The sequence below is a fragment of the Oncorhynchus mykiss genome, chromosome 25 (assembly GCF_057628025.1).
Source record: "Oncorhynchus mykiss isolate SJ-2025 chromosome 25, ASM5762802v1, whole genome shotgun sequence".
Lineage (NCBI taxonomy): Eukaryota > Metazoa > Chordata > Actinopteri > Salmoniformes > Salmonidae > Oncorhynchus > Oncorhynchus mykiss.
This window is the reverse complement of record NC_143046.1, coordinates 39,071,030-39,095,719: the sequence shown is the minus strand read 5'-3', so window position 1 is coordinate 39,095,719 and position 24,690 is coordinate 39,071,030. Positions and strand designations below refer to the sequence as shown.

Sequence of the window (24,690 nt, the reverse complement as noted above, 5' to 3'; positions counted from 1 at the left end):
AGACTATTTCTCACGTTCAAATCCTGGCACCCCCTTGAAATCAACTACTTTCTAAGTGTATCTTGAGAGGTGGAGTGCTACTTTTTTGGTTATGTTACTCAGTCTAAAATGTCCCTCATTCAATGTTTTTTCTCTGTCAGTGGTAGAGCATTTGACTGCAGATCAAGAGGTCCCAGGTTCAAATCCTGATGCCCCCTTTAAATCAAGTGCTTTCAAAGAGTATTTTGAGGGTAGAGGACTCTTTTTTCGAATATGTTACTCAGGCAAAATTGTCCCTTTTTAGACAATTTCTCAAGTTCAAATCCTGTCACCCGCTTGAAATCAAGTACTTTCTAAGTGTATTTTGAGAGAGGGAGTGCTCCTTTTTTGGTTATGTTACTCAGTCTAAAATGTCCCTCATTCAATGTTTTTTCTCTGTCAGACAGTTCCTATCAGAGGAGGAAGTGCAATAGACTTCAGATCAATAGGTCTCAGATTGTAATTTTTTTGTCAACTTGAAATCAAACACTTTATGGGTACGTTTTCAAAGAGAGAGTTTTCTTTATTAGGTTATGTTGATCACAAGCTAAAATCTCCCTTGTTAGACAATTTCTCAGTATCAAATCCTGGCGCCCCCCTTGAAATCAAGTACTTTCTCAGTGTTTCTTGAGAGAGGGAGTGCTCTGCTAAAATGTCCCTCATTACATGGTTTTTCTCTGTCAGACAGTTCCTAACAGAGGTGGAAGTGCAACAGACTTCAGATCAATAGGTCTCAGATTGTAATATATTTGTCATCTTCAAATCAAATACTTTATGGGTATGTTTTCAGAGAGAGAGTGTTCTTCATTAGTTTTTGTTGATCTCCAGCTATAATGTCCCTTATTAGACAATTTTTCCGCCTTTAGACAGTTTCTAGCAGAGGGGGTATAGCTCAGTGGTAGAGCATTTGACTGCAGATCAAGAGGTCCCAGGTTCAAATCCTGATGCCCCCTTTAAATCAAGTGCTTTCAAAGAGTATTTTGAGGGTAGAGGACTCTTTTTTCGAATATGTTACTCAGGCAAAATTGTCCATTATTAGACAATTTCTCAAGTTCAAATCCTGTCACCCCCTTGAAATCAAGTACTTTCTAAGTGTATTTTGAGAGAGGGAGTGCTCCTTTTTTGGTTATGTTACTCAGTCTTAAATGTCCCTCATTCAATGGTTTTTCTCTGTCAGACAGTTCCTATCAGAGGAGGAAGTGCAATAGACTTCAGATCAATAGGTCTCAGATTGTAATATATTTGTCATCTTCAAATCAAATACTTTATGGGTATGTTTTCAGAGAGAGAGAGTGTTCTATATTAGTTTTTGTTGATCTACAGCTATAATGTCCCTTATTGGACAATTTTTCTGCCTTTAGACAGTCTCTAGCAGAGGGGGTATAGCTCAGTGGTAGAGCATTTGACTGCAGATCAAGAGGTCCCAGGTTCAAATCCCGGTGCCCCCTTAAAATCAAGAGCTTTCTATGAGTATTTTGAGGGTAGAGGACTCTTTTTTGGTATATGTTACTCAGGGAAAATTGTCCCTTATTAGACTATTTCTCACGTTCAAATCCTGGCACCCCCTTGAAATCAACTACTTTCTAAGTGTATCTTGAGAGGTGGAGTGCTACTTTTTTGGTTATGTTACTCAGTCTAAAATGTCCCTCATTCAATGTTTTTTCTCTGTCAGACAGTTCCTATCAGAGGTGGAAGTGCAATAGACTTCAGATCAATAGGTCTCAGATTGTAATTTTTTTGTCAACTTGAAATCAAACACTTTATGGGTACGTTTTCAAAGAGAGAGTTTTCTTTATTAGGTTATGTTGATCACAAGCTAAAATCTCCCTTATTAGACAATTTCTCAGGATCAAATACTCGCGCCCCCTTGAAATCAAGTACTTTCTCAGTGTTTCTTGAGAGAGGGAGTGCTCTGCTAAAATGTCCCTCATTACATGGTTTTTCTGTCAGACAGTTCCTAACAGAGGTGGAAGTGCAACAGACTTCAGATCAATAGGTCTCAGATTGTAATATATTTGTCATCTTCAAATCAAATACTTTATGGGTATGTTTTCAGAGAGAGAGTGTCCTTCATTAGTTTTTGTTGATCTCCAGCTATAATGTCCCTTATTAGACAATTTTTCCGCCTTTAGACAGTTTCTAGCAGAGGGGGTATAGCTCAGTGGTAGAGCATTTGATTGCAGATCAAGAGGTCCCAGGTTCAAATCCTGATGCCCCCTTTAAATCAAGTGCTTTCAAAGAGTATTTTGAAGGTAGAGGACGCTTTTTTCGGGGAGATGGCCTTCTTGGCCTTTAGACAGTTTCTAGCAGAGGGGGTATAGCTCAGTGGTAGAGCATTTGACTGCAGATCAAGAGGTCCCAGGTTCAAATCCTGATGCCCCCTTTAAATCAAGTGCTTTCAAAGAGTATTTTGAGGGTAGAGGACTCTTTTTTCGAATATGTTACTCAGGCAAAATTGTCCCTTATTAGACAATTTCTCAAGTTCAAATCCTGTCACCCGCTTGAAATCAAGTACTTTCTAAGTGTATTTTGAGAGAGGGAGTGCTCCTTTTTCTGTTATGTTACTCAGTCTAAAATGTCCCTCATTCAATGGTTTTTCTCTATCAGACAGTTCCTATCAGAGGAGGAAGTGCAATAGACTTCAGATCAATAGGTCTCAGATTGTAATTTTTTTGTCAACTTGAAATCAAACACTTTATGGGTACGTTTTCAAAGAGAGAGTTTTCTTTATTAGGTTATGTTGATCACAAGCTAAAATCTCCCTTATTAGACAATTTCTCAGGATCAAATACTCGCGCCCCCTTGAAATCAAGTACTTTCTCAGTGTTTCTTGAGAGAGGGAGTGCTCTGCTAAAATGTCCCTCATTACATGGTTTTTCTCTGTCAGACAGTTCCTAACAGAGGTGGAAGTGCAACAGACTTCAGATCAATAGGTCTCAGATTGTAATATATTTGTCATCTTCAAATCAAATACTTTATGGGTATGTTTTCAGAGAGAGAGTGTCCTTCATTAGTTTTTGTTGATCTCCAGCTATAATGTCCCTTATTAGACAATTTTTCCGCCTTTAGACAGTTTCTAGCAGAGGGGGTATAGCTCAGTGGTAGAGCATTTGATTGCAGATCAAGAGGTCCCAGGTTCAAATCCTGATGCCCCCTTTAAATCAAGTGCTTTCAAAGAGTATTTTGAAGGTAGAGGACGCTTTTTTCGGGGAGATGGCCTTCTTGGCCTTTAGACAGTTTCTAGCAGAGGGGGTATAGCTCAGTGGTAGAGCATTTGACTGCAGATCAAGAGGTCCCAGGTTCAAATCCTGATGCCCCCTTTAAATCAAGTGCTTTCAAAGAGTATTTTGAGGGTAGAGGACTCTTTTTTCGAATATGTTACTCAGGCAAAATTGTCCCTTATTAGACAATTTCTCAAGTTCAAATCCTGTCACCCGCTTGAAATCAAGTACTTTCTAAGTGTATTTTGAGAGAGGGAGTGCTCCTTTTTCTGTTATGTTACTCAGTCTAAAATGTCCCTCATTCAATGGTTTTTCTCTATCAGACAGTTCCTATCAGAGGAGGAAGTGCAATAGACTTCAGATCAATAGGTCTCAGATTGTAATTTTTTTGTCAACTTGAAATCAAACACTTTATGGGTACGTTTTCAAAGAGAGAGTTTTCTTTATTAGGTTATGTTGATCACAAGCTAAAATCTCCCTTGTTAGACCATTTCTCAGTATCAAATCCTGGCGCCCCCCTTGAAATCAAGTACTTTCTCAGTGTTTCTTGAGAGAGGGAGTGCTCTGCTAAAATGTCCCTCATTAGATGGTTTTTCTCTGTCAGACAGTTCCTAACAGAGGTGGAAGTGCAACAGACTTCAGATCAATAGGTCTCAGATTGTAATAGATTTGTCATCTTCAAATCAAATACTTTATGGGTATGTTTTCAGAGAGAGAGTGTTCTTCATTAGTTTTTGTTGATCTCCAGCTATAATGTCCCTTATTAGACAATTTTTCCGCCTTTAGACAGTTTCTAGCAGAGGGGGTATAGCTCAGTGGTAGAGCATTTGACTGCAGATCAAGAGGTCCCAGGTTCAAATCCTGATGCCCCCTTTAAATCAAGTGCTTTCAAAGAGTATTTTGAGGGTAGAGTACTCTTTTTTCCGAATATGTTACTCAGGCAAAATTGTACATTATTAGACAATTTCTCAAGTTCAAATCCTGTCACCCCCTTGAAATCAAGTACTTTCTAAGTGTATTTTGAGAGAGGGAGTGCTCCTTTTTTGGTTATGTTACTCAGTCTAAAATGTCCCTCATTCAATGGTTTTTCTCTGTCAGACAGTTCCTATCAGAGGAGGAAGTGCAATAGACTTCAGATCAATAGGTCTCAGATTGTAATTTTTTTGTCAACTTGAAATCAAACACTTTATGGGTACATTTTCAAAGAGAGAGTTTTCTTTATTAGGTTATGTTGATCACAAGCTAAAATCTCCCTTGTTAGACAATTTCTCAGTATCAAATCCTGGCGCCCCCCTTGAAATCAAGTACTTTCTAAGTGTATCTTGAGAGAGGGAGTGCTCCTTTGTTGGTTATGTTACTCAGTCTAAAATGTCCCTCATTCAATGGTTTTTCTCTGTCAGGCAGTTCCTAACAGAGGTGGAAGTGCAATAGACTTCAGATCAGTAGGTCTCAGATTGTAATTTTTTTGTCAACTTGAAATCAAACACTTTATGGGTACGTTTTCAAAGAGAGAGTTTTCTTTATTAGGTTATGTTGATCACAAGCTAAAATCTCCCTTATTAGACAATTTCTCAGGATCAAATTCTGGCGCCCCATTGAAATCAAGTACTTTCTCAGTGTTTCTTGAGAGAGGGAGTGCTCTGCTAAAATGTCACTCATTAGATGTTTTTTCTCTGTCAGACAGTTCCTAACAGAGGTGGAAGTGCAACAGACTTCAGATCAATAGGTCTCAGATTGTAATATATTTGTCATCTTGAAATCAAATACTTTCTGGGTATGTTTTCAGAGAGAGAGAGTGTTCTATATTAGTTTTTGTTGATCTCCAGCTATAATGTCCCTTATTTGACATTTTTTCCGCCTTTAGATAGTTTCTAGCAGAGGGGGTATAGCTCAGTGGTAGAGCATTTGACTGCAGATCAAGAGGTCCCAGGTTCAAATCCTGATGCCCCCTTTAAATCAAGTGCTTTCAAAGAGTATTTTGAGGGTAGAGGACTCTTTTTTCGAATATGTTACTCAGGCAAAATTGTCCCTTATTAGACAATTTCTCAAGTTCAAATCCTGTCACCCGCTTGAAATCAAGTACTTTCTAAGTGTATTTTGAGAGAGGGAGTGCTCCTTTTTCTGTGATGTTACTCAGTCTAAAATGTCCCTCATTCAATGGTTTTTCTCTATCAGACAGTTCCTATCAGAGGAGGAAGTGCAATAGACTTCAGATCAATAGGTCTCAGATTGTAATTTTTTTGTCAACTTGAAATCAAACACTTTATGGGTACGTTTTCAAAGAGAGAGTTTTCTTTATTAGGTTATGTTGATCACAAGCTAAAATCTCCCTTGTTAGACCATTTCTCAGTATCAAATCCTGGCGCCCCCCTTGAAATCAAGTACTTTCTCAGTGTTTCTTGAGAGAGGGAGTGCTCTGCTAAAATGTCCCTCATTAGATGGTTTTTCTCTGTCAGACAGTTCCTAACAGAGGTGGAAGTGCAACAGACTTCAGATCAATAGGTCTCAGATTGTAATAGATTTGTCATCTTCAAATCAAATACTTTATGGGTATGTTTTCAGAGAGAGAGTGTTCTTCATTAGTTTTTGTTGATCTCCAGCTATAATGTCCCTTATTAGACAATTTTTCCGCCTTTAGACAGTTTCTAGCAGAGGGGGTATAGCTCAGTGGTAGAGCATTTGACTGCAGATCAAGAGGTCCCAGGTTCAAATCCTGATGCCCCCTTTAAATCAAGTGCTTTCAAAGAGTATTTTGAGGGTAGAGTACTCTTTTTTCCGAATTTGTTACTCAGGCAAAATTGTACATTATTAGACAATTTCTCAAGTTCAAATCCTGTCACCCCCTTGAAATCAAGTACTTTCTAAGTGTATTTTGAGAGAGGGAGTGCTCCTTTTTTGGTTATGTTACTCAGTCTAAAATGTCCCTCATTCAATGGTTTTTCTCTGTCAGACAGTTCCTATCAGAGGAGGAAGTGCAATAGACTTCAGATCAATAGGTCTCAGATTGTAATTTTTTTGTCAACTTGAAATCAAACACTTTATGGGTACATTTTCAAAGAGAGAGTTTTCTTTATTAGGTTATGTTGATCACAAGCTAAAATCTCCCTTGTTAGACAATTTCTCAGTATCAAATCCTGGCGCCCCCCTTGAAATCAAGTACTTTCTAAGTGTATCTTGAGAGAGGGAGTGCTCCTTTGTTGGTTATGTTACTCAGTCTAAAATGTCCCTCATTCAATGGTTTTTCTCTGTCAGGCAGTTCCTAAAAGAGGTGGAAGTGCAATAGACTTCAGATCAGTAGGTCTCAGATTGTAATTTTTTTGTCAACTTGAAATCAAACACTTTATGGGTACGTTTTCAAAGAGAGAGTTTTCTTTATTAGGTTATGTTGATCACAAGCTAAAATCTCCCTTATTAGACAATTTCTCAGGATCAAATTCTGGCGCCCCATTGAAATCAAGTACTTTCTCAGTGTTTCTTGAGAGAGGGAGTGCTCTGCTAAAATGTCACTCATTAGATGTTTTTTCTCTGTCAGACAGTTCCTAACAGAGGTGGAAGTGCAACAGACTTCAGATCAATAGGTCTCAGATTGTAATATATTTGTCATCTTGAAATCAAATACTTTCTGGGTATGTTTTCAGAGAGAGAGAGTGTTCTATATTAGTTTTTGTTGATCTCCAGCTATAATGTCCCTTATTTGACATTTTTTCCGCCTTTAGATAGTTTCTAGCAGAGGGGGTATAGCTCAGTGGTAGAGCATTTGACTGCAGATCAAGAGGTCCCAGGTTCAAATCCTGATGCCCCTTTAAAATCAAGAGCTTTTAAGAGTATTTTGAGGGTAGAGGACTTTTTTCGAATATGTTACTCAGGCAAAATTGTCCCTTATTAGACAATTTCTCACGTTCAAATCCTGGCACCCCCTTGAAATCAAGTACTTTCTAAGTGTATCTTGAGAGAGGGAGTGCTCCTTTTTTGGTTATGTTACTCAGTCTAAAATGTCCCTCATTAGATGGTTTTTCTCTGTCAGACAGTTCCTAACAGAGGTGGAAGTGCAACAGACTTCAGATCAATATGTCTCAGATTGTAATTTTTTTGTCAACTTGAAATCAAACACTTTATGGGTACGTTTTCAAAGAGAGAGTTTTCTTTATTAGGTTATGTTGATCACAAGCTAAAATCTCCCTTATTAGACAATTTCTCAGGATCAAATACTGGCGCCCCCTTGAAATCAAGTACTTTCTCAGTGTTTCTTGAGAGAGGGAGTGCTCTGCTAAAATGTCCCTCATTAGATGGTTTTTCTCTGTCAGACAGTTCCTAACAGAGGTGGAAGTGCAACAGACTTCAGATCAATAGGTCTCAGATTGTAATATATTTGTCATCTTCAAATCAAATACTTTCTGGGTATGTTTTCAGAGAGAGAGTGTTCTTCATTAGTTTTTGTTGATCTCCAGCTATAATGTCCCTTATTAGACAATTTTTCCGCCTTTAGACAGTTTCTAGCAGAGGGGGTATAGCTCAGTGGTAGAGCATTTGACTGCAGATCAAGAGGTCACAGGTTCAAATCCTGATTCCCCCTTTAAATCAAGTGCTTTCAAATAGTATTTTGAGGGTAGAGGACTCTTTTTCGAATATGTTACTCAGGGAAAATTGTCCCTTATTAGACAATTTCTCACGTTCAAATCCTGGCACCCCCTTGAAATCAAGTACTTTCTAAGTGTATCTTGAGAGAGGGAGTGCTCCTTTTTTGGTTATGTTACTCAGTCTAAAATGTCCCTCATTCAATGTTTTTTCTCTGTCAGACAGTTCCTATCAGAGGTGGAAGTGCAATAGACTTCAGATCAATAGGTCTCAGATTGTAATTTTTTTGTCAACTTGAAATCAAACACTTTATGGGTACGTTTTCAAAGAGAGAGTTTTCTTTATTAGGTTATGTTGATCACAAGCTAAAATCTCCCTTATTAGACAATTTCTCAGGATCAAATACTGGCGCCCCCTTGAAATCAAGTGCTTTCTCAGTGTTTCTTGAGAGAGGGAGTGCTCTGCTAAAATGTCCCTCATTAGATGGTTTTTCTCTGTCAGACAGTTCCTAACAGAGGTGGAAGTGCAACAGACTTCAGATCAATAGGTCTCAGATTGTAATATATTTGTCATCTTCAAATCAAATACTTTCTGGGTATGTTTTCAGAGAGAGAGTGTTCTTCATTAGTTTTTGTTGATCTCCAGCTATAATGTCCCTTATTAGACAATTTTTCGGCCTTTAGACAGTTTCAAGCAGAGGGGGTATAGCTCAGTGGTAGAGCATTTGACTGCAGATCAAGAGGTCCCAGGTTCAAATCCTGATGCCCCCTTTAAATCAAGTGCTTTCAAAGAGTATTTTGAGGGTAGAGGACTCTTTTTTCGAATATGTTACTCAGGCAAAATTGTCCCTTATTAGACAATTTCTCAAGTTCAAATCCTGTCACCCGCTTGAAATCAAGTACTTTCTAAGTGTATTTTGAGAGAGGGAGTGCTCCTTTTTTGGTTATGTTACTCAGTCTAAAATGTCCCTCATTCAATGGTTTTTCTCTGTCAGACAGTTCCTATCAGAGGAGGAAGTGCAATTGACTTCAGATCAATAGGTCTCAGATTGTAATTTTTTTGTCAACTTGAAATCAAACACTTTATGGGTACGTTTTCAAAGAGAGAGTTTTCTTTATTAGGTTATGTTGATCACAAGCTAAAATCTCCCTTGTTAGACAATTTCTCAGTATCAAATCCTTGCGCCCCCCTTGAAATCAAGTACTTTCTCAGTGTTTCTTGAGAGAGGGAGTGCTCTGCTAAAATGTCCCTCATTAGATGGTTTTTCTCTGTCAGACAGTTCCTAACAGAGGTGGAAGTGCAACAGACTTCAGATCAATAGGTCTCAGATTGTAATACTTTTGTCATCAAGAAATCAATTACTTTATGGGTATGTTTTCAGAGAGAGAGTGTTCTATATTAGTTTTTGTCGATCTCCAGCTATTATGTCCCTTATTAGACAATTTTTCAGCCTTTAGACAGTTTCTAGCAGAGGGGGTATAACTCAGTGGTAGAGCATTTGACTGCAGATCAAGAGGTCCCAGGTTCAAATCCTGATGCCCCCTTTAAATCAAGGGCTTTCAGAGAGTATTTTGAGGGTAGAGGACACTTTTTTCGAATATGTTACTCAAGCGAAATTGTCCCTTATTAGACAATTTCTCACGTTCAAATCCTGGCACCCCCTTGAAATCAACTACTTTCTAAGTGTATCTTGAGAGGTGGAGTGCTACTTTTTTGGTTATGTTACTCAGTCTAAAATGTCCCTCATTCAATGTTTTTTCTCTGTCAGACAGTTCCTATCAGAGGTGGAAGTGCAATAGACTTCAGATCAATATGTCTCAGATTCTAATTTTTTTGTCAACTTGAAATCAAACACTTTATGGATAAGTTTTCAAAGAGAGAGTTTTCTTTATTAGGTTATGTTGATCACAAGCTAAAATCTCCCTTATTTGACAATTTCTCAGGATGAAATACTGGCGCCCCCTTGAAATCAAGTACTTTCTCAGTGTTTCTTGAGAGAGGGAGTGCTCTGCTAAAATGTCCCTCATTAGATGGTTTTTCTCTGTCGGACAGTTCCTAACAGAGGTGGAAGTGCAACAGACTTCAGATCAATAGGTCTCAGATTGTAATATATTTGTCATCTTCAAATCAAATACTTTCTGGGTATGTTTTCAGAGAAAGAGTGTTCTTCATTAGATTTTGTTGATCTCCAGCTATAATGTCCCTTCTTAGACAATTTTTCCGCCTTTAGGCAGTTTCTAGCAGAGGGGGTATAGCTCAGTGGTAGAGCATTTGACTGCAGATCAAGAGGTCTCAGATTTAAAAAAAATTGGTCAACTTGAAATCAAATACTTTATGTGTATGTTTTCAGAGAGAGAGTTTTCTTTATTAGGTTATGTTGATCACAAGCTAAAATCTCCCTTATTAGACAATTTCTCAGGATCAAATCCTGATGCCCCCTTTAAATCAAGTGCTTTCAAAGAGTATTTTGAGGGTAGAGGACTCTTTTTTCGAATATGTTACTCATAGAAAATTGTCCCTTATTAGACAATTTCTCACGCTCAAATCCTGGCACCCCCTTGAAATCAAGTACTTTCTAAGTGTATCTTGAGAGAGGGAGTGCTCCTTTTTTGGTTATGTTACTCAGTCTAAAATGTCCCTCATTCAATGGTTTTTCTCTGTCAGACAGTTCCTATCAGAGGTGGAAGTGCAAAAGACTTCAGATCAATAGGTCTCAGATTATAATATATTTGTCATCTTGAAATCAAATACTTTCTGGGTATGTTTTCAGAGAGAGAGAGTGTTTCTATATTAGTTTTTGTTGATCTCCAGCTATAATGTCCCTTATTGGACAATTGTTCTGCCTTTCGACAATTCCTAGCAGAGGGTGTATAGCTCAGTGATAGAGCATTTGACTGCAGATCAAGAGGTCCCAGGTTCAAATCCTGAAGCACCCTTTAAATTAAGTGATTCGAAAGAGTTGGTTGAGGGTAGAGGACTATCTTGAGAGAGGGAGTGCTCCTTTTTTGGTTATGTTACTCAGTCTAAAATGTCCCTCATTCAATGGTTTTTCTCTGTCAGACAGTTCCTATCAGAGGTGGAAGTGCAACAGACTTCAGATCAATAGGTCTCAGATTGTAATTTTTTTGTCAACTTGAAATCAATTACTTTATGTGTATGTTTTCAGAGAGAGAGTGTTCTTTATTAGTTTCTGTTGATCTCCAGCTATAATGTCCCTTATTAGACAATTATTCTGCCTTTGTAGTTTCTAGCTGAGGGGGTATAGCTCAGTGGTAGAGCATTTGACTGCAGATCAAGAGGTCCCAGGTTCAAATCCTGATGCACCCTTTAAATCAAGTTCTTTCAAAGAGTATTTTGAGGGTAGAGGACTTTTTTTCCGAATATGTTACTCAGGCAAAATTGTCCCTTATTAGACAATTTCTCAAGTTCAAATCCTGTCACCCCCTTGAAATCAAGTACTTTCTAAGTGTATTTTGAGAGAGGGAGTGCTCCTTTTTTGGTTATGTTACTCAGTCTAAAATGTCCCTCATTCAATGGTTTTTCTCTGTCAGACAGTTCCTATCAGAGGAGGAAGTGCAATAGACTTCAGATCAATAGGTCTCAGATTGTAATTTTTTTGTCAACTTGAAATCAAACACTTTATGGGTACGTTTTCAAAGAGAGAGTTTTCTTTATTAGGTTATGTTGATCACAAGCTAAAATCTCCCTTGTTAGACAATTTCTCAGTATCAAATCCTGGCGCCCCCCTTGAAATCAAGTACTTTCTCAGTGTTTCTTGAGAGAGGGAGTGCTCTGCTAAAATGTCCCTCATTAGATGGTTTTTCTCTGTCAGACAGTTCCTAACAGAGGTGGAAGTGCAACAGACTTCAGATCAATAGGTCTCAGATTGTAATACTTTTGTCATCAAGAAATCAATTACTTTATGGGTATGTTTTCAGAGAGAGAGAGTGTTCTATATTAGTTTTTGTCGATCTCAGTCTAAAATGTCCCTCATTCAAATGGTTTTTCTCTGTCAGACAGTTCCTATCAGAGGAGGAAGTGCAATAGACTTCAGATCAATAGGTCTCAGATTGTAATTTTTTTGTCAACTTGAAATCAAACACTTTATGGATAAGTTTTCAAAGAGAGAGTTTTCTTTATTAGGTTATGTTGATCACAAGCTAAAATCTCCCTTATTTGACAATTTCTCAGGATCAAATACTGGCGCCCCCTTGAAATCAAGTACTTTCTCAGTGTTTCTTGAGAGAGGGAGTGCTCTGCTAAAATGTCCCTCATTAGATGGTTTTTCTCTGTCAGACAGTTCCTAACAGAGGTGGAAGTGCAACAGACTTCAGATCAATAGGTCTCAGATTGTAATATATTTGTCATCTTCAAATCAAATACTTTATGGGTATGTTTTCAGAGAAAGAGTGTTCTTCATTAGATTTTGTTGATCTCCAGCTATAATGTCCCTTATTAGACAATTTTTCCGCCTTTAGGCAGTTTCAAGCAGAGGGGGTATAGCTCAGTGTTAGAGCATTTGACTGCAGATCAAGAGGTCCCAGGTTCAAATCCCGGTGCCCCCTTAAAATCAAGAGCTTTCTAAGAGTATTTTGAGGGTAGAGGACTCTTTTTTCGAATATGTTACTCAGGCAAAATTGTCCCTTATTAGACAATTTCTCAAGTTCAAATCCTGTCACCCCCTTGAAATCAAGTACTTTCTAAGTGTATTTTGAGAGAGGGAGTGCTCCTTTTTTGGTTATGTTACTCAGTCTAAAATGTCCCTCATTCAATGGTTTTTCTCTGTCAGACAGTTCCTATCAGAGGTGGAAGTGCAATAGACTTCAGATCAATAGGTCTCAGATTGTAATATATTTGTCATCTTCAAATCAAATACTTTATGGGTATGTTTTCAGAGAGAGTGTTCTTCATTAGTTTTTGTTGATCTCCAGCTATAATGTCCCTTATTAGACAATTTTTCGGCCTTTAGACAGTTTCAAGCAGAGGGGGTATAGCTCAGTGGTAGAGCATTTGACTGCAGATCAAGAGGTCCCAGGTTCAAATCCTGATGCACCCTTTAAATCAAGTGCTTTCAAAGAGTATTTTGAGGGTAGAGGACTCTTTTTTCGAATATGTTACTCAGGGAAAATTGTCCCTTATTAGACAATTTCTCACGTTCAAATCCTGGCACCCCCTTGATATCAAGTACTTTCTAAGTGTATCTTGAGAGAGGGAGTGCTCCTTTTTTGGTTATGTTACTCAGTCTAAAATGTCCCTCATTCAATGGTTTTTCTCTGTCAGACAGTTCCTATCAGAGGTGGAAGTGCAAAAGACTTCAGATCAATAGGTCTCAGATTGTAATATATTTGTCATCTTCAAATCAAATACTTTATGGGTATGTTTTCAGAGAGAGTGTTCTTCATTAGTTTTTGTTGATCTCCAGCTAAAATGTCCCTTATTAGACAATTTTTCCACCTTTAGACAGTTTCTAGCAGAGGGGGTATAGCTCAGTGGTAGCGGACTCTTTTTTCGAATATGTTACTCAGGCAAAAATGTCAATCATTCAATGGTTTTTCTCTGTCAGACAGTTCCTATCAGAGGAGGAAGTGCAATAGACTTGGGTATGTTTTCAGAGAGAGAGAGTTTTCTATATTAGTTTTTGTTTACTTTCTAAGTGTATCTTGAGAGAGGGAGTGCTCTGCTAAAATGTCCCTCATTAGATGGTTTTTCTCTGTCAGACAGTTCCTAACAGAGGTGGAAGTGCAACAGACTTCAGATCAATAGGTCTCAGATTGTAATATATTTGTCATCTTGAAATCAAATACTTTATGGGTATGTTTTCAGAGAGAGAGAGTGTTCTATATTAGTTTTTGTTGATCTCCAGCTATAATGTCCCTTATTTGACAATTTTTCCGCCTTTAGACAGTTTCTAGCAGAGGGGGTGTAGCTCAGTGGTAGAGCATTTGACTGCAGATCAAGAGGTCCCAGGTTCAAATCCTGATGCCCCCTTTAAATCAAGTGCTTTCAAAGAGTATTTTGAGGGTAGAGGACTCTTTTTTCGAATATGTTACTCAGGCAAAATTGTCCCTTATTAGACAATTTCTCAAGTTCAAATCCTGTCACCCCCTTGAAATCAAGTACTTTCTAAGTTTATTTTGAGAGAGGGAGTGCTCCTTTTTTGGTTATGTTACTCAGTCTAAAATGTCCCTCATTCAATGGTTTTTCTCTGTCAGACAGTTCCTATCAGAGGTGGAAGTGCAATAGACTTCAGATCAATAGGTCTCAGATTGTAATTTTTTTGTCAACTTGAAATCAAACACTTTATGGGTATGTTTTCAAAGAGACAGTTTTCTTTATTAGGTTATGTTGATCACAAGCTAAAATCTCCCTTATTAGACAATTTCTCAGGATCGAATACTGGCGCCCCCTTGAAATTAAGTACTTTCTCAGTGTTTCTTGAGAGAGGGAGTGCTCTGCAAAAATGTCCCTCATTAGATGGTTTTTCTCTGTCAGACAGTTCCTAACAGAGGTGGAAGTGCAACAGACTTCAGATCAATAGGTCTCAGATGGTAATATTATTGTCATCAAGAAATCAATTACTTTATGGGTATGTTTTCAGAGAGAGTGTTCTTTATTAGTTTTTGTCGATCTCCAGCTATTATGTCCCTTATTTGACAATTTTTCCGCCTTTAGACAGTTTCTAGCAGAGGGGGTATAGCTCAGTGGTAGAGCATTTGACTGCAGATCAAGAGGTCCCAGGTTCAAATCCTGATTCCCCCTTTAAATCAAGTGCTTTCAAAGAGTATTTTGAGGGTAGAGGACTCTTTTTTCGAATATGTTACTCAGGCAAAATTGTCCCTTATTAGACAATTTCTCAAGTTCAAATCCTGTCACCCCCTTGAAATCAAGTACTTTCTAAGTGTATTTTGAGAGAGGGAGTGCTCCTTTTTTGGTTATGTTACTCAGTCTAAAATGTCCCTCATTCAATGGTTTTTCTCTGTCAGACAGTTCCTATCAGAGGTGGAAGTGCAATAGACTTCAGATCAATAGGTCTCAGATTGTAATATATTTGTCATCTTCAAATCAAATACTTTATGGGTATGTTTTCAGAGAGAGTGTTCTTCATTAGTTTTTGTTGATCTCCAGCTATAATGTCCCTTATTAGACAATTTTTCGGCCTTTAGACAGTTTCAAGCAGAGGGGGTATAGCTCAGTGGTAGAGCATTTGACTGCAGATCAAGAGGTCCCAGGTTCAAATCCTGATGCCCCCTTTAAATCAAGTGCTTTCAAAGAGTATTTTGAGGGTAGAGGACTCTTTTTTCCGAATATGTTACTCAGGCAAAATTGTCCCTTATTAGACAATTTCTCAAGTTCAAATCCTGTCACCCCCTTGAAATCAAGTACTTTCTAAGTGTATTTTGAGAGAGGGAGTGCTCCTTTTTTGGTTATGTTACTCAGTCTAAAATGTCCCTCATTCAATGGTTTTTCTCTGTCAGACAGTTCCTATCAGAGGAGGAAGTGCAATAGACTTCAGATCAATAGGTCTCAGATTGTAATTTTTTTGTCAACTTGAAATCAAACACTTTATGGATAAGTTTTCAAAGAGAGAGTTTTCTTTATTAGGTTATGTTGATCACAAGCTAAAATCTCCCTTATTTGACAATTTCTCAGGATCAAATACTGGCGCCCCCTTGAAATCAAGTACTTTCTCAGTGTTTCTTGAGAGAGGGAGTGCTCTGCTAAAATGTCCCTCATTAGATGGTTTTTCTCTGTCAGACAGTTCCTAACAGAGGTGGAAGTGCAACAGACTTCAGATCAATAGGTCTCAGATTGTAATATATTTGTCATCTTCAAATCAAATACTTTATGGGTATGTTTTCAGAGAAAGAGTGTTCTTCATTAGATTTTGTTGATCTCCAGCTATAATGTCCCTTATTAGACAATTTTTCCGCCTTTAGGCAGTTTCTAGCAGAGGGGGTATAGCTCAGTGGTAGAGCATTTGACTGCAGATCAAGAGGTCCCAGGTTCAAATCCCGGTGCCCCCTTAAAATCAAGAGCTTTCTAAGAGTATTTTGAGGGTAGAGGACTCTTTTTTGGTATATGTTACTCAGGGAAAATTGTCCCTTATTAGACTATTTCTCACGTTCAAATCCTGGCACCCCCTTGAAATCAACTACTTTCTAAGTGTATCTTGAGAGGTGGAGTGCTACTTTTTTGGTTATGTTACTCAGTCTAAAATGTCCCTCATTCAATGTTTTTTACTCTGTCAGACAGTTCCTATCAGAGGTGGAAGTGCAATAGACTTCAGATCAATATGTCTCAGATTCTAATTTTTTTGTCAACTTGAAATCAAACACTTTATGGGTACGTTTTCAAAGAGAGAGTTTTTTTTATTAGGTTATGTTGATCACAAGCTAAAATCTCCCTTATTAGACAATTTCTCAGGATCAAATACTGCCGCCCCCTTGAAATCAAGTACTTTCTAAGTGTATCTTGAGAGAGGGAGTGCTCCTTTTTTGGTTATGTTACTCAGTCTAAAATGTCCCTCATTCAATGTTTTTTCTCTGTCAGACAGTTCCTATCAGAGGTGGAAGTGCCAAAGACTTCAGATCAATAGGTCTCAGATTGTAATTTTTTTGTCAACTTGAAATTTAACACTTTATGGGTACGTTTTCAAAGAGAGAGTTTTTTTTATTAGGTTATGTTGATCACAAGCTAAAATCTCCCTTATTAGACAATTTCTCAGGATCAAATACTGGCGCCCCCTTGAAATCAAGTACTTTCTCAGTGTTTCTTGAGAGAGGGAGTGCTCTGCTAAAATGTCCCTCATTAGATGGTTTTTCTCTGTCAGACAGTTCCTAACAGAGGTGGAAGTGCAACAGACTTCAAATACTGGCGCCCCCTTGAAATCAAGTACTTTCTCTACTTTTTCTATTTTGAGGGTAGAGGACTCTTTTTTCGAATATGTTACTCATAGAAAATTGTCCCTTATTAGACAATTTCTCACGCTCAAATCCTGGCACCCCCTTGAAATCAAGTACTTTCTAAGTGTATCTTGAGAGAGGGAGTGCTCCTTTTTTGGTTATGTTACTCAGTCTAAAATGTCCCTCATTCAATGGTTTTTCTCTGTCAGACAGTTCCTATCAGAGGTGGAAGTGCAAAAGACTTCAGATCAATAGGTCTCAGATTATAATATATTTGTCATCTTGAAATCAAATACTTTCTGGGTATGTTTTCAGAGAGAGAGAGTGTTTCTATATTAGTTTTTGTTGATCTCCAGCTATAATGTCCCTTATTGGACAATTGTTCTGCCTTTCGACAATTTCTAGCAGAGGGTGTATAGCTCAGTGATAGAGCATTTGACTGCAGATCAAGAGGTCCCAGGTTCAAATCCTGAAGCACCCTTTAAATTAAGTGATTCGAAAGAGTTGGTTGAGGGTAGAGGACTATCTTGAGAGAGGGAGTGCTCCTTTTTTGGTTATGTTACTCAGTCTAAAATGTCCCTCATTCAATGGTTTTTCTCTGTCAGACAGTTCCTATCAGAGGTGGAAGTGCAACAGACTTCCACCTTACTGGCGCCCCCTTGAAATCAAGTACTTTCTCAGTGTTTCTTGAGAGAGGGAGTGCTCTGCAAAAATGTCCCTCATTAGATGTTTTTTCTCTGTCAGACAGTTCCTAACAGAGGAGGAAGTGCAACAGACTTCAGATAAATAGGTCTCAGATGGTAATATTTTTGTCATCAAGAAATCAATTACTTTATGTGTATGTTTTCAGAGAGAGAGTGTTCTTTATTAGTTTTTGTTGATCTCCAGCTATAATGTCCCTTATTAGACAATTTTTCTGCCTTTGTAGTTTCTACCTGAGGGGGTATAGCTCAGTGGTAGAGCATTTGACTGCAGATCAAGAGGTCCCAGGTTCAAATCCTGATACCCCTTTAAATCAAGTGCTTTCAAAGAGTATTTTGAGGGTAGAGGACTCTTTTTTCGAATATGTTACTCAGGCAAAATTGTCCCTTATTAGACAATTTCTCACGTTCAAATCCTGGCACCCCCTTGAAATCAAGTACTTTCTAAGTGTATCTTGAGAGAGGGAGTGCTCCTTTTTTGGTTATGTTACTCAGTCTAAAATGTCCCTCATTCAATGGTTTTTCTCTGTCAGACAGTTCCTATCAGAGGTGGAAGTGCAAAAGACTTCAGATCAATATGTCTCAGATTGTAATTTTTTTGTCAACTTGAAATCAAACACTTTATGGGTACGTTTTCAAAGAGAGAGTTTTCTTTATTAGGTTATGTTGATCACAAGCTAAAATCTCCCTTATTAGACAATTTCTCAGGATCAAATACTGGCGCCCCCTTGAAATCAAGTACTTTCTAAGTGTATCTTGAGAGAGGGAGTGCTCTGCTAAAATGTCCCTCATTAGATGGTTTTTCTCTGTCAGACAGTTCCTAACAGAGGTGGAAGTGCAACAGACTTCAGATCAATAGGTCTCAGATTGTAATATATTTGTCATCTTGAAATCAAATACTTTATGGGTATGTTTTCAGAGAGAGAGAGTGTTCTATATTAGTTTTTGTTGATCTCCAGCTATAATGTCCCTTATTTGACAATTTTTCCGCCTTTAGACAGTTTCTAGCAGAGGGGGTATACCTCAGTGGTAGAGCATTTGACTGCAGATCAAGAGGTCCCAGGTTCAAATTCTGATGCCCCCTTAAAATCAAGAGCTTTCTAAGAGTATTTTGAGGGTAGAGGACTTTTTTTCCGAATATGTTACTCAGGCAAAATTGTCCCTTATTAGACAATTTCTCACGTTCAAATCCTGTCACCCCCTTGAAATCAAGTACTTTCTAAGTGTATTTTGAGAGAGGGAGTGCTCATTTTTTGGTTATGTTACTCAGTCTAAAATGTCCCTCATTCAATGGTTTTTCTCTGTCAGATAGTTCCTATCAGAGGTGGAAGTGCAATAGACTTCAGATCAATATGTCTCAGATTGTAATTTTTTTGTCAACTTGAAATCAAACACTTTATGGGTACGTTTTCAAAGAGAGAGTTTTCTTTATTAGGTTATGTTGATCACAAGCTAAAATCTCCCTTATTAGACAATTTCTCAGGATCAAATACTGGCGCCCCCTTGAAATCAACTACTTTCTAAGTGTATCTTGAGAGAGGGAGTGCTCTGCTAAAATGTCCCTCATTAGATGGTTTTCTCTGTCAGACAGTTCCTAACAGAGGTGGAAGTGCAACAGACTTCAGATCAATAGGTCTCAGATTGTAATATATTTGTCATCTTGAAATCAAATACTTTATGGGTATGTTTTCAGAGAGAGAGAGTGTTCTATATTAGTTTTTGTTGATCTCCAGCTATAATGTCCCTTATTTGACAATTTTTCCGCCTTTAGACAGTTTCTAGCAGAGGGGGTGTAGCTCAGTGGTAGAGCATTTGACTGCAGATCAAGAGGTCCCAGGTTCAAATTCTGATGCCCCCTTAAAATCAAGAGCTTTCTAAGAGTATTTTGAGGGTTGAGGACTTTTTTTCCGAATATGTTACTCAGGCAAAATTGTCCCTTATTAGACAATTTCTCACGTTCAAATCCTGTCACCCCCTTGAAATCAAGTACTTTCTAAGTGTATTTTGAGAGAGGGAGTGCTCCTTTTTTGGTTATGTTACTCAGTCTAAAATGTCCCTCATTCAATGTTTTTTCTCTGTCAGACAGTTCCTATCAAAGGTGGAAGTGCAATAGACTTCAGATCAATAGGTCTCAGATTGTAATTTTTTTGTCAACTTGAAATCAAACACTTTATGGGTATGTTTTCAAAGAGACAGTTTTCTTTATTAGGTTATGTTGATCACAAGCTAAAATCTCCCTTATTAGACAATTTCTCAGGATCAAATACTGGCGCCCCCTTGAAATTAAGTACTTTCTCAGTGTTTCTTGAGAGAGGGAGTGCTCTGCAAAAATGTCCCTCATTAGATGGTTTTTCTCTGTCAGACAGTTCCTAACAGAGGTGGAAGTGCAACAGACTTCAGATCAATAGGTCTCAGATGGTAATATTATTGTCATCAAGAAATCAATTACTTTATGGGTATGTTTTCAGAGAGAGAGTGTTCTTTATTAGTTTTTGTCGATCTCCAGCTATTATGTCCCTTATTTGACAATTTTTCCGCCTTTAGACAGTTTCTAGCAGAGGGGGTATAGCTCAGTGGTAGAGCATTTGACTGCAGATCAAGAGGTCCCAGGTTCAAATCCTGATGCCCCCTTTAAATCAAGTGCTTTCAAAGAGTATTTTGAGGGTAGAGGACTCTTTTTTCGAATATGTTACTCAGGGAAAATTGTCCCTTATTAGACAATTTCTCAGTGTCAAATCCTGGCGCCCCCCTTGAAATCAAGTACTTTCTAAGTGTATCTTGAGAGAGGGAGTGCTCCTTTATTGGTTATGTTACTCAGTCTAAAATGTCCCTCATTCAATGGTTTTTCTCTGTCAGACAGTTCCTATCAGAGGAGGAAGTGCAATAGACTTCAGATCAATAGGTCTCAGATTGTAATTTTTTTGTCAACTTGAAATCAAGCACTTTATGGGTACGTTTTCAAAGAGAGAGTTTTCTTTATTAGTTTTTGTCGATCTCCAGCTATTATGTCCCTTATTAGACAATTTTTCCGCCTTTAGACAGTTTCTAGCAGGGGGGGTATAGCTCAGTGGTAGAGTCTTTGACTGCAGATCAAGAGGTCCCAGGTTCAAACCCTGATGCCCCCTTAAAATCAAGTGCTTTCAAAGAGAGAGGGAGTGCTCTGCTAAAATGTCCCTCATTACATGTTTTTTCTCTGTCAGACAGTTCCTAACAGAGGTGGAAGTGCAACAGACTTCAGATCAATAGGTCTCAGATTGTAATATATTTGTCATCTTCAAATCAAATACTTTATGGGTATGTTTTCAGAGAGAGAGTGTTCTTCATTAGTTTTTGTTGATCTCCAGCTATAATGTCCCTTATTAGACAATTTTTCGGCCTTTAGACAGTTTCAAGCAGAGGGGGTATAGCTCAGTGGTAGAGCATTTGACTGCAGATCAAGAGGTCCCAGGTTCAAATCCTGATGCCCCCTTTAAATCAAGTGCTTTCAAAGAGTATTTTGAGGGTAGAGGACTCTTTTTTCGAATATGTTACTCAGGCAAAATTGTCCCTTATTAGACAATTTCTCAAGTTCAAATCCTGTCACCCGCTTGAAATCAAGTACTTTCTAAGTGTATTTTGAGAGAGGGAGTGCTCCTTTTTTGGTTATGTTACTCAGTCTAAAATGTCCCTCATTCAATGGTTTTTCTCTGTCAGACAGTTCCTATCAGAGGAGGAAGTGCAATAGACTTCAGATCAATAGGTCTCAGATTGTAATTTTTTTGTCAACTTGAAATCAAACACTTTATGGTAACATTTTCAAAGAGAGAGTTTTCTTTATTAGGTTATGTTGATCACAAGCTAAAATCTCCCTTGTTAGACAATTTCTCAGTATCAAATCCTGGCGCCCCCCTTGAAGTCAAGTACTTTCTAAGTGTATCTTGAGAGAGGGAGTGCTCCTTTTTTGGTTATGTTACTCAGTCTAAAATGTCCCTCATTCAATGGTTTTTCTCTGTCAGACAGTTCCTATCAGAGGTGGAAGTGCAATAGACTTCAGATCAATAGGTCTCAGATTGTAATATATTTGTCATCTTCAAATCAAATACTTTATGGGTATGTTTTCAGAGAGAGAGTGTTCTTCATTAGTTTTTGTTGATCTCCAGCTATAATGTCCCTTATTAGACAATTTTTCGGCCTTTAGACAGTTTCAAGCAGAGGGGTATAGCTCAGTGGTAGCGCATTTGACTGCAGATCAAGAGGTCCCAGATTCAAATCCTGATGCCCCCTTTAAATCAAGTGCTTTCAAAGAGTATTTTGAGGGTAGAGGACTCTTTTTTCGAATATGTTACTCAGTCAAAATTGTCCCTTATTAGACAATTTCTCAAGTTCAAATCCTGTCACCCGCTTGAAATCAAGTACTTTCTATGTGTATTTTGAGAGAGGGAGTGCTCCTTTTTTGGTTATGTTACTCAGTCTAAAATGTCCCTCATTCAATGGTTTTTCTCTGTCAGACAGTTCCTATCAGAGGAGGAAGTGCAATAGACTTCAGATCAATAGGTCTCAGATTGTAATTTTTTTGTCAACTTGAAATCAAACACTTTATGGGTACGTTTTCAAAGAGAGAGTTTTCTTTATTAGGTTATGTTGATCACAAGCTAAAATCTCCCTTGTTAGACAATTTGACAGTATCAAATCCTGGCGCCCCCCTTGAAATCAAGTACTTTCTCAGTGTTTCTTGAGAGAGGGAGTGCTCTGCTAAAATGTCCCTCATTACATGGTTTTTCTCTGTCAGACAGTTCCTATCAGAGGAGGAAGTGCAATAGACTTCAGATCAATAGGTCTCAGATTGTAATATATTTGTCATCTTCAAATCAAATACTTTATGGGTATGTTTTCAGAGAGAGAGTGTTCTTCATTAGTTTTTGTTGATCTCCAGCTATAATGTCCCTTATTAGACAATTTTTCGGCCTTTAGACAGTTTCAAGCAGAGGGGGTATAGCTCAGTGGTAGAGCATTTGACTGCAGATCAAGAGGTCCCAGGTTCAAATCCTGATGCCCCCTTTAAATCAAGTGCTTTCAAAGAGTATTTTGAGGGTAGAGGACTCTTTTTTCGAATATGTTACTCAGGCAAAATTGTCCCTTATTAGACAATTTCTCAAGTTCAAATCCTGTCACCCGCTTGAAATCAAGTACTTTCTAAGTGTATTTTGAGAGAGGGAGTGCTCCTTTTTTGGTTATGTTACTCAGTCTAAAATGTCCCTCATTCAATGGTTTTTCTCTGTCAGACAGTTCCTATCAGAGGAGGAAGTGCAATAGACTTCAGATCAATAGGTCTCAGATTGTAATTTGTTTGTCAACTTGAAATCAAACACTTTATGGGTACATTTTCAAAGAGAGAGTTTTCTTTATTAGGTTATGTTGATCACAAGCTAAAATCTCCCTTGTTAGACAATTTCTCAGTATCAAATCCTGGCGCCCCCCTTGAAATCAAGTACTTTCTAAGTGTATCTTGAGAGAGGGAGTGCTCCTTTTTTGGTTATGTTACTCAGTCTAAAATGTCCCTCATTCAATGGTTTTTCTCTGTCAGACAGTTCCTATCAGAGGTGGAAGTGCAATAGACTTCAGATCAATAGGTCTCAGATTGTAATATATTTGTCATCTTCAAATCAAATACTTTATGGGTATGTTTTCAGAGAGAGAGTGTTCTTCATTAGTTTTTGTTGATCTCCAGCTATAATGTCCCTTATTAGACAATTTTTCGGCCTTTAGACAGTTTCAAGCAGAGGGGGTATAGCTCAGTGGTAGAGCATTTGACTGCAGATCAAGAGGTCCCAGGTTCAAATCCTGATGCCCCCTTTAAATCAAGTGCTTTCAAAGAGTATTTTGAGGGTAGAGGACTCTTTTTTCGAATATGTTACTCAGGCAAAATTGTCCCTTATTAGACAATTTCTCAAGTTCAAATCCTGTCACCCGCTTGAAATCAAGTACTTTCTAAGTGTATTTTGAGAGAGGGAGTGCTCCTTTTTTGGTTACGTTACTCAGTCTAAAATGTCCCTCATTCAATGGTTTTTCTCTGTCAGACAGTTCCTATCAGAGGAGGAAGTGCAATAGACTTCAGATCAATAGGTCTCAGATTGTAATTTTTTTGTCAACTTGAAATCAAACACTTTATGGGTACGTTTTCAAAGAGAGAGTTTTCTTTATTAGGTTATGTTGATCACAAGCTAAAATCTCCCTTGTTAGACAATTTGACAGTATCAAATCCTGGCGCCCCCCTTGAAATCAAGTACTTTCTCAGTGTTTCTTGAGAGAGGGAGTGCTCTGCTAAAATGTCCCTCATTAGATGGTTTTTCTCTGTCAGACAGTTCCTAACAGAGGTGGAAGTGCAACAGACTTCAGATCAATAGGTCTCAGATTGTAATATATTTGTCATCTTCAAATCAAATACTTTATGGGTATATTTTCAGAGAGAGAGTGTTCTTCATTAGTTTTTGTTGATCTCCAGCTATAATGTCCCTTATTAGACAAATTTTCCGCCTTTAGACAGTTTCTAGTAGAGTGGGTATAGCTCAGTGGTAGAGCATTTGACTGCAGATCAAGAGGTCCCAGGTTCAAATCCTGATGCCCCCTTTAAATCAAGTGCTTTCAAAGAGTATTTTGAGGGTAGAGTACTCTTTTTTCCGAATATGTTACTCAGGCAAAATTGTCCATTATTAGACAATTTCTCAAGTTCAAATCCTGTCACCCCCTTGAAATCAAGTACTTTCTAAGTGTATTTTGAGAGAGGGAGTGCTCCTTTTTTGGTTATGTTACTCAGTCTAAAATGTCCCTCATTCAATGGTTTTTCTCTGTCAGACAGTTCCTATCAGAGGAGGAAGTGCAATAGACTTCAGATCAATAGGTCTCAGATTGTAATTTGTTTGTCAACTTGAAATCAAACACTTTATGGGTACATTTTCAAAGAGAGAGTTTTCTTTATTAGGTTATGTTGATCACAAGCTAAAATCTCCCTTGTTAGACAATTTCTCAGTATCAAATCCTGGCGCCCCCCTTGAAATCAAGTACTTTCTAAGTGTATCTTGAGAGAGGGAGTGCTCCTTTTTTGGTTATGTTACTCAGTCTAAAATGTTCCTCATTCAATGGTTTTTCTCTGTCAGACAGTTCCTATCAGAGGTGGAAGTGCAATAGACTTCAGATCAATAGGTCTCAGATTGTAATATATTTGTCATCTTCAAATCAAATACTTTATGGGTATGTTTTCAGAGAGAGAGTGTTCTTCATTAGTTTTTGTTGATC

General features: G+C 38.1%; 19 non-coding genes across 19 annotated transcripts; all 19 read left to right on the top strand.

Annotated features, from left to right (window-relative positions):
* Positions 1-899: 899 nt before the first annotated feature.
* trnac-gca (transfer RNA cysteine (anticodon GCA)) lies at positions 900-971 on the top strand. Its single transcript has one exon. It is a non-coding gene; the product is annotated as a tRNA-Cys (tRNA).
* Positions 972-1,394: 423 nt separating this feature from the next.
* On the top strand, positions 1,395-1,466 carry trnac-gca (transfer RNA cysteine (anticodon GCA)). The gene has a single exon. It is a non-coding gene; the product is annotated as a tRNA-Cys (tRNA).
* A 699-nt stretch (positions 1,467-2,165) lies between these two features.
* On the top strand, positions 2,166-2,237 carry trnac-gca (transfer RNA cysteine (anticodon GCA)). Its single transcript has one exon. It is a non-coding gene; the product is annotated as a tRNA-Cys (tRNA).
* A 92-nt stretch (positions 2,238-2,329) lies between these two features.
* Positions 2,330-2,401, top strand: trnac-gca (transfer RNA cysteine (anticodon GCA)). Its single transcript has one exon. It is a non-coding gene; the product is annotated as a tRNA-Cys (tRNA).
* Positions 2,402-3,102: 701 nt separating this feature from the next.
* trnac-gca (transfer RNA cysteine (anticodon GCA)) lies at positions 3,103-3,174 on the top strand. The gene has a single exon. It is a non-coding gene; the product is annotated as a tRNA-Cys (tRNA).
* A 92-nt stretch (positions 3,175-3,266) lies between these two features.
* On the top strand, positions 3,267-3,338 carry trnac-gca (transfer RNA cysteine (anticodon GCA)). The gene has a single exon. It is a non-coding gene; the product is annotated as a tRNA-Cys (tRNA).
* Positions 3,339-4,040: 702 nt separating this feature from the next.
* trnac-gca (transfer RNA cysteine (anticodon GCA)) lies at positions 4,041-4,112 on the top strand. The gene has a single exon. It is a non-coding gene; the product is annotated as a tRNA-Cys (tRNA).
* A 1,006-nt stretch (positions 4,113-5,118) lies between these two features.
* trnac-gca (transfer RNA cysteine (anticodon GCA)) lies at positions 5,119-5,190 on the top strand. Its single transcript has one exon. It is a non-coding gene; the product is annotated as a tRNA-Cys (tRNA).
* A 702-nt stretch (positions 5,191-5,892) lies between these two features.
* On the top strand, positions 5,893-5,964 carry trnac-gca (transfer RNA cysteine (anticodon GCA)). The gene has a single exon. It is a non-coding gene; the product is annotated as a tRNA-Cys (tRNA).
* A 1,776-nt stretch (positions 5,965-7,740) lies between these two features.
* trnac-gca (transfer RNA cysteine (anticodon GCA)) lies at positions 7,741-7,812 on the top strand. The gene has a single exon. It is a non-coding gene; the product is annotated as a tRNA-Cys (tRNA).
* Positions 7,813-8,512: 700 nt separating this feature from the next.
* On the top strand, positions 8,513-8,584 carry trnac-gca (transfer RNA cysteine (anticodon GCA)). Its single transcript has one exon. It is a non-coding gene; the product is annotated as a tRNA-Cys (tRNA).
* A 5,146-nt stretch (positions 8,585-13,730) lies between these two features.
* On the top strand, positions 13,731-13,802 carry trnac-gca (transfer RNA cysteine (anticodon GCA)). Its single transcript has one exon. It is a non-coding gene; the product is annotated as a tRNA-Cys (tRNA).
* Positions 13,803-14,501: 699 nt separating this feature from the next.
* On the top strand, positions 14,502-14,573 carry trnac-gca (transfer RNA cysteine (anticodon GCA)). The gene has a single exon. It is a non-coding gene; the product is annotated as a tRNA-Cys (tRNA).
* Positions 14,574-14,992: 419 nt separating this feature from the next.
* On the top strand, positions 14,993-15,064 carry trnac-gca (transfer RNA cysteine (anticodon GCA)). Its single transcript has one exon. It is a non-coding gene; the product is annotated as a tRNA-Cys (tRNA).
* A 702-nt stretch (positions 15,065-15,766) lies between these two features.
* On the top strand, positions 15,767-15,838 carry trnac-gca (transfer RNA cysteine (anticodon GCA)). The gene has a single exon. It is a non-coding gene; the product is annotated as a tRNA-Cys (tRNA).
* Positions 15,839-19,977: 4,139 nt separating this feature from the next.
* Positions 19,978-20,049, top strand: trnac-gca (transfer RNA cysteine (anticodon GCA)). Its single transcript has one exon. It is a non-coding gene; the product is annotated as a tRNA-Cys (tRNA).
* Positions 20,050-20,815: 766 nt separating this feature from the next.
* On the top strand, positions 20,816-20,887 carry trnac-gca (transfer RNA cysteine (anticodon GCA)). Its single transcript has one exon. It is a non-coding gene; the product is annotated as a tRNA-Cys (tRNA).
* A 1,496-nt stretch (positions 20,888-22,383) lies between these two features.
* Positions 22,384-22,455, top strand: trnac-gca (transfer RNA cysteine (anticodon GCA)). Its single transcript has one exon. It is a non-coding gene; the product is annotated as a tRNA-Cys (tRNA).
* Positions 22,456-23,178: 723 nt separating this feature from the next.
* On the top strand, positions 23,179-23,250 carry trnac-gca (transfer RNA cysteine (anticodon GCA)). The gene has a single exon. It is a non-coding gene; the product is annotated as a tRNA-Cys (tRNA).
* The last annotated feature ends 1,440 nt before the right edge of the window (positions 23,251-24,690 follow it).